This window comes from Oreochromis aureus, linkage group 18 (genome assembly GCF_013358895.1).
Source record: "Oreochromis aureus strain Israel breed Guangdong linkage group 18, ZZ_aureus, whole genome shotgun sequence".
In the NCBI taxonomy this organism is placed as follows: domain Eukaryota; kingdom Metazoa; phylum Chordata; class Actinopteri; order Cichliformes; family Cichlidae; genus Oreochromis; species Oreochromis aureus.
In genome coordinates, this window is record NC_052959.1 from 6,592,930 (window position 1) to 6,601,304 (window position 8,375).

Genomic DNA, 8,375 nt, shown 5'->3' on the forward strand with positions numbered 1-8,375 from the left:
GCATTGATTCATTTGCTAGTTTTAACAATTCTATCCAAGCAACTTTTGCTCACCCCATTGGCAGATTTTTTTTCTCAAAACAAGAAACTATCGTCAGATTTAAGAATATTTGGTTGTTTCAAGTATAACTGTTTTTGCAGTGCAGGATCTCAGTCAGGGTGGTACACTGGAAAAACTCAAAATCTTACCGTGTATATTTGTCTAGTTTCTAGTCAAAATATTTAATCACAGCATTAACAAATGTCAATGAGATCTTAACAGTTGGGGATTTTGCTCACAGATGTATATGACAACTCAGGTTTGTGGCATTAAATTTGTATTGTAATTTTAAAAATGTAATACATAGGTCAAGGTCAAGTTCAAATTTATTCATATAGCACATTTCCAAACAGACGATGCTGCACAAAGTGCTTAACAATATAAAAATGTCATTAAAAAGAAACAATGTAAAACAATAATAACAATATAAAACAATGACAGGACAATAAAAGAATTAAAACAATAACTAAGACCAGTAGCGGTTTTTGATATGGGCAGTTGCCCAGGGCAGCATCGTGGTGGGGGCAGCATCACGGGCATCTCCAAAAAAAGTTGCTCATACCCATGCTGCCCCGACATCATGCCAGCGCATTTTGGGGATTGCATAGGCATCGATTGGTGTTCGCATGGCCATTTGCTAGGAGTAAGGGTGCCCTCCATTTGCGAGGTGCGCCTGCTGCTTGCGGCACAGGGAGGAGAGGGCGGGCCGGCGGGGGATTCTCTGCGTGGCTGGAGCAGCATCTAATAACCAACCCACAAAATAAAACAAAATAAAAAAAAAAAACAACAAACACCAGACATTATGGTACAGACTTAATATTTGTACTGATGTTTTTACGAAATTCTACGCAAAAAAGTGAGCGCGAGAGCCCTCGGTGCGCCTGCTCGCTGCTGTGCTGAAGTCAAAGTAAACTTTATTGTCATCTCCGCTATATACAGTACAGTATATAGAGAGACGAGACAACGAGGCTCAAGTTACAGCAGTGCAAGTAAACAAACAATAAATATAAGAAGAGTAAGAAAATAAATATACACTTTAGGACTAGGGGTAAAGGGATCAATAACAATTTAAAATTTATAATTTACAGTTTGATGATTTAAAGTCTCACACAACGCGTCGAAAGGGGAGGAGAGCCGGCTGCTTCCAAACAGAGCACATGTCATTTATAATGTTATCAATCCAAGCCCATTATGTATTCATGATTTGAATCCTGGGCTGTGTTAAATTGCAGAAATAAACCCTAGACAAAGTGAATCTGTGAACTAAGGTGTAGGTCTATTAGGTGATGCTGTGGTGATCCTCGGGTTGGGGGATGGGTGTTCATACTGGAAGGCAAAATTAAAACCAATGAAAGATGGACAAGAAAAGTTCAAAGCCATCAGGTGCTCAGTTTAGAAAAAAGAGAAAAGAAGAGGACGAGAAATGAGCAAAAGTTACAGGTAAGCAGATGTGTCACTGGATAAGGGCAGGTCATGTATCCTGAAACAATCAGAATCAGAATACTTTATTAATCCCTAAGGAAATTATGTGGATTACAGTTGCTCCAAGACGAAATGGTAAAAATAGTAACAGTAACAGACTAAACTCCAAACAATACATTATGTCACAGATTTTACACATTTAAGAAATAGCACTAATATATGCAGAACATTTGGGGGTGGCGGTGGGGGGGCAGAGGGAGTGTTCGCCCAGGGCACCAAACAGGCTAGGACCGCCAGTGACTAAGACTATTAAAATAAGACCAAAATGCTTGGGTCATAGTGTGTTAAAAGCCAGGGCATAAAAATGGGTCTTTAGTAGTGATTTCAATTGATCAGGTTTTTGTGCAGATCTAATATTTAAGGGGAGACTATTCCAAAGTCTGGGACCTGCCACAGAGACGGCTCTATCGCCACGACATTTGAGATTAGTCCGTGGGATGGACAGCATTAATTTTGAGCTAGACCTCATGGTTTTTCCTGGAGCATAAACAGAAAGGAGCTCAGACAGGTAAGAAGGGGCTCGGGCGTTAAGCGACTTAAAAACAAAAAGTAGAAGTTTAAATTGGATCCTGTAGGAGACAGGAAGCCAGCGTAGAGAAGCTAAAACTGGGTTATATGCTCTCTCTCCTGTTTGGTGCCAGTTAGCAGGCAAGCAGCTGCATTTTGGACCATCTGAAGACGATGAATGGAGGCCTGGTCGAGACCAAAATACAATGAATTGCAGTAGTCCAATCTGCAAGTAAGAAAAAGGTGAATAACACGTTCAAAGACGTTAGCGGGAGGTATGGCTTTACCTTGGCTAGCTGTCTTAACTGAAAGAAGCAGGACTGGACTACTGCACTCACCTGTTTATTCAATTTAAAAGAACCATCAATGTAGACATGGGGCCCAGAGTGCTATCGATGTGATTATTGACAAAGCTGCCAAAAATGACAACTTCAGTTTTATTTTCATTTAGCTTTAGAAAATTTAACGACATCCACTGTTTGATGTAGTCAAGGTAATAAGAGCTGGGGACAGTCTGACCCTGCTTTTAAAGGCAGATAAATCTGCAGATCATCAGCAAAACAGTGGAATGAAATGTTGTACCGCGAGAAGATGGAACCCAATGGCAACAAATTCGGGAGACAGACACTATCTCTACTTTCAAGATTAGGCTTAAAACTTTCCTTTTTGCTAAAGCATATAGTTAGGGCTGGATCAGGTGACCCTGAATCCTCCCTTAGTTATGCTGCAATAGACGTAGGCTGCCGGGGATTCCCATGATGCATTGAGTTTTTCCTTTCCAGTCACCTTTCTCACTCACTATGTGTTAATAGACCTCTCTGCATCGAATCATATCTGTTATTAATCTCTGTCTCTCTTCCACAGCATGTTTTTCATCCTGTTTTCCTTCTTTCACCCCAACCGGTCGCAGCAGATGGCCCCGCCCCTCCCTGAGCCTGGTTCTGCCGGAGGTTTCTTCCTGTTAAAAGGGAGTTTTTCCTTCCCACTGTCACCAAAGTGCTTGCTCATAGGGGGTCATATGATTGTTGGGTTTTTCTCTGTATTTATTATTGTGCTATCTACTGTACAATATAAAGCGCCTTGAGGCGACTTTTGTTGTGACTTGGCGCTATATAAATAAAATTGAATTGAATTGAACAAATAGAGTGCGAACAGGGCAGGACCTAAAATAGAGCCTTGAGGTACACCGTATTTAAGTGGGGCTATTTTGGAGTTATGGGGGCCCATATTGAATTAAAAAGATCTTACTGACAAGTAGGACCGAAGCCACTGTAGGGCAGATCCTTTTAGGCCAGCATGAAATTCTAGCCGTGATAACAGGATGTCATGGTCGACCGTGCCAAAAGCTGCTGACAGGTCCAACAATAAAAGGGCAGCAGGGCTGCCAGAGTCCAGAGTTAAAATAATATCATTAAAAATCCTTAAAAGTCCTCTCTCAGTGCTATGTAGTGATTTAAAACCAGATTTAAATTTTTCAGAGATCATGTTAAAATCAAGGTGGGCCTGCAGCTGTAAGTAGACCACTTTCTCCAAAACTTTAGACAGAAAAGGAAGCTTTGAGATTGGCCTGTAATTGGAAAGAACAGTTGGGTTGAGGTTATGTTTTTTAAGAAGAGGCTGAACTACACCTTGTTTAAAGCATGATGGGACGCAGCCTGTAGCAAAGGACGTATTAATTAATCTCAGGACAAAAGGCCCAACAGTATTAAAAGTGTTTTTAAGCAAGCTTGGGGGGAGACAATCAGAGGGGCAGTGTGATGATCTTAGATCTGATCATATACATTTAATACAGGTTTTAATAGACACTTTTCAAAACACAGCCTATGCCTGATTCTCATACCTGCATTAGTTTACTCATAATGTTGAAATTGTGGGGAAAAAACCAGATCAGCAAATCTGAGCAAATCTGTAGCTGCCAGCTGTCCTCTAGGCTTCACCTCTGCAAAACCTGTGTCTCTGAACTGGACCTCAACAGTGTTTGTGGTCTCATAAGCTCTCCTGTGAATTTTAGTTTGCATACTTGGATTGTTCAAATATATTTTGCTAAATATAGACAGATTTTTCCACAATGGATATGATAGTAAGAGTTAGTAAACCTCTATTAAAGTCTCCCTCTACAGCAGGGGCGATTCTAGGATCAGAGCTTTGGGGGTGCTGAGCACCCAGAGAGCTACCCATCCAGGCAAGGTAAACTTTACTCGTCATAATGAGACATCTTCCCTGTCTCTGTTAGTCCCTGCATCCTTAAATGTCTCCAGTTGTCCCGAGTTCCCTCTGACTGTCTCCTTGGTGCATTTAAACCCTGTTCCTCCCTGTCCTTATCGTCTGTTGTCTTCATCTCCATTATCAGTCATCATATTTTTACCCTCTCTGTGCAAGTCTGCAAATTTCTTTATTAAATCATAAGATTCTTAAATTCATCAAGTCTCTCTGTGCCTGGGTCCTCGTCACAAAACATGACATCACTGTTTTGTACATTTTAACACAATTTAATCCTCACATTTGTGAAAGAAAAGCAAAATACTTTTTTGAAAAGTCTGTAACAAAACCATCAAATCTGATAAAGGTTATTTAAATGCTGCCAAAGAAGAATGGATTGGAATTAAAAAAATAATAAAAAAAATACATATCCTAACCTTAATTACTGCGGGAGAATAATGAATGATGCTCATAGTGAGTAAAAAGTAAACTGAGTGTATTTTTTGGACAGAGATTCACTTGTAAAGTGTATGTATAATACAATACAGATACATAAAAAATACACTCCAAAAATAGAGTCCTTGAAATGTCCAAAATATTATTAAAAAATTAGAAAAATGGAGACACCTTGACCTATGGTACAATGTATGAAAAGATCTTTAGTGCAGATACTACTATGGCTCTGCAGATTTTTTCTTTTCTTTTAACATATGTCGCCTCACCTTGAGGTTGGTAAATCTCTCACATTTTGGTGGTCAAGTCTCTCAAGCATCTCTTTCTCAACTGACATCACAGCCAGGTGCTGGAGTCTGCTTTGACCCATGGTCCTTCTCAGCCAGGTATGGAGCTGACTCAAGACACTAAAAGACCTTTCACAGCTACAGCTGCAAACTGGGTTTGTTAGGGCAACCTGAACAACAGTTTTCAGTGTGGGGAAGATCTGATTATCCAGAAGATTGTACAATGTTAACATATCTGGGATGGCACCAGCCTCACTCTTGAGCTTCAGAAAGTTTTTGGCAACCGTGACTTCCTCTGACTGAAGTTCAATATGGTAATGCAGTGCCAGGCTGGCAACCCAGTTTTTTTGCAGATTCTGTATAGCAGCTTTAATATAGGGAGAACACAACTTCCAGATTGTATGAGTAAAATTAGTTGGGGTTTTTTCTTTGCCAGTTTAACAATTTCTGTTTTGCCTGTTAGTACTCCCTGTCAGTTTTCTTACCTGATTCTTCCTGACCTTGTACTTTCTCCTCATGTTCTCCTCTTTCCTCTCTCCCTCTTTGGACTGACAATCATACACAAATAGATTGTATTCAATTACATTTTTATAAAAACATACTATTAAGATTACTAATAAAAAAGTCCTCTCTCAGTGTACTTTCAACCAAAAGGCAAATAACCAAACCACATGTACATCTAATAAAGGATATAAATATTGAAACACTGATCCAACATTATCCTTTATTGATGGATCATTTGATCTTACACTTTTACCTGAATGTGGCTCCTGTTTTTGAAAAAACTTCCTCATATCCAATATGAACCTGGCTGTCTCTCTGCACACACACACACACACACACACACACAACAGGAGTTATAAGGTTAATGGGTATCCAGTTAGTTAGCTAGTTAGTACCTTGGGTTCAATATGCACATATGATAAAATAACCAGTTTCTCTCATTACATTTCAAACAGGACAGTGGTAACAACAGCAGGCTACGGACAATTTTAAATTTTAGATTTTAAATAGGCTATATACATTTCAATGGGAGCAACGGGACGGTCAAATATCGCTGATTTTACTACAGAGCAGGACGGATTGTAGGGTAGCAAACATCGTCGGGAAACACGTTTTCAACACTGCAGGTTACCTGGGTGTAATGTTTTTCAGCTAAAAAGAAACATGGTCTGACTCCTACCTAACTATATAAAGAGTAACTGAAGGTTAAATGCAGCTAACATGTCCTGTTTTAAGCCAGGCACTAACACATCCGCTCCGCTGCGTCTCAGCCACCATCGCTCTGACAGCAACGCAACGGCGCTAGAGCCAGAGTAGCTGAGCTGGAACAAACCATTTTGGCAGGGGGGGTTATCTATACTTTTGTTGTTAAAATGTTCCATCTCAATTAAGTACTGGATGCTTTTTATATTTTTAGTAGTGTGCCACACAAACAACAAATATTGTCAAAAAAGTAAGAAATCTTTGGGGGTGCTTTGATTCATTTTGGGGGTGCTGAAAAAAATGGGCTAAAATCCCCCCTGCTCTACAGCCTGTTGTTTCTTAGATTCAGCCATGAAACTGAATTTAAAACAAAACATAGATGACATTCCGTCGCCTCGGCAACCACCAAGATCCCACTGCCTACAGACATTCAGTAACTCTCATTGGATAGTGTCAATAAATATCTTTCACTAAATATGAAAGTTTTCTACCTGTCCTAGTTTACATCATGAAAGAAGTTATTATGCATGAGAATCTCTAGAATGTCAAATACTTTCCACTAAACAGTCATCTTCTAGTTTGGTTAGGTTTTTTTAACAACCATTTAAAAAAAAAACATATTTTGCTTTTGTTTTATTTTTTACTGCAATTCCTGTAGAGTAGTTTTTATAGTGTTAATTCAGTATGTGCTACAAAATAAAAGCCTTTCCTTTACAGTAGGTTTGTGGGCATTTTATTTTGAATTGTTCCAATCATGGCACTTCAAAGGAACAGCACTTCAAAGGGACACCCCGTGATGTCACAGTGCACATTCTACTGGCAAATCCCTTAAATAGGGGAGACATTCAACCAACTTTAGTGGATCTCGGATGGCAGAAACACAAAACAACCTGGTTGTTAAAACAAAGACAAGGCAGACGCAGAGAAACGCAGACGCAAACGCTGACGCATTTACAATGGCAGAAGCACAAACGGAAATGGTCATCACACCAAAAATAACAATCTTGCAAAGGCCAAAACCTGAGCTTGAAAAAGCCGCACAACCAAATCCTGAAAAGTCTCCTGTGGCACAACCACAAAAGGAAATGGTTGTGAAACCAAAGAAACAAAAAAAGGAAAAACAGAAAAGAGTGGCTGAAGAACCAAGAAGACCAATTACTCGGGCATATGCCCGGGCTCTTCTTGAAGCTCAAAACAACATGGGTGATGGAGCAAACCCGAAAAATGAAGGAATGCAAGAAAACACTGAAGCCACTCCTGAAAGGGAAAAAGCTGAATCCCTCACCATTTCAAATGCAAAGGAGGACAAGAATATGGAGAGAGAGGGAAATGTGAATAAGCCCCGCAGACCAAACCCTGGGCCTAATGGAGGGACTTGGCAATATCAACCCAATCCCACATTTAGACCCCATCAGGGCAGTGTCCAGTTTAATCCCTGGCACGAGATTGCTGCTCTCAGACAGCAACTGGAAGCCTCCCAATACCATCAGAATAACCTTTACTGGAATATGGTAGCTGCAAACAAGAGGGCCTCTTATCACCAGTTTCAGGTGAACAAACTTCATGCACAAATGCACGAGAACAAGAGAAGTCATGAGGAAACAATTAAAGACCTCATAGAGCAGCTGGAGGAGGCTTCTAGTAATAAGCCCAATGACATCAGTGAGACAGAGGCTCTCACAAATGACAGTGAAGCTATTGTCAAACTGGATGAGGTGATGGTTGCCCTGCAGGAACAAATCAGCCACCCTACCACAGAGCAGTGTGTGGAGTCTGCCACTCCAACCACAGAGGCTTCACACACAGACTCTGTAGGACTGATGTCCTCTAAGGAGGCTGAATTTGAGGTCCAATGTAGAATTCAGCAAGAGCAGATTGAGATGCTCCAGAAACAGCTCCTAGCAGCTCAAAATCAGCTCAAAGAACAGGCCATTAAACATAGGCAGGAGCAGGAGACACTCAACACAGAAATTAGTGACCTCAAATCCCAGCTCTGCTCCAACAAATCCCTTCATGATTTGAAGGTTGAGACTCTTGAGCGAGAGCTGGAAGAAGCCAAAGCTTCCTCACTTAAAATCCCACAGCAGCAAAAAGAACAAAATTCCACCGCTGCAAATGAAATGCATAAATGTGAGCCTCTGAAAGCAAAAGACACTGGAGAACAGGAGAAGATGGAAAAGAGGACTCACTGCCATCCACTGC

The 8,375-nt window shown here is 40.5% G+C and overlaps 1 long non-coding RNA gene across 1 annotated transcript; it reads right to left on the reverse strand.

Annotated features, from left to right (window-relative positions):
• Window positions 1–452: 452 nt before the first annotated feature.
• On the reverse strand, window positions 453–5,949 carry LOC120434217. Its single transcript, XR_005608999.1, has 3 exons — window positions 5,725–5,949; window positions 4,950–5,515; window positions 453–780 (listed from the first exon to the last, which is right to left on the reverse strand). It is a non-coding gene; the product is annotated as an uncharacterized LOC120434217 (long non-coding RNA).
• Window positions 5,950–8,375: the final 2,426 nt, after the last annotated feature.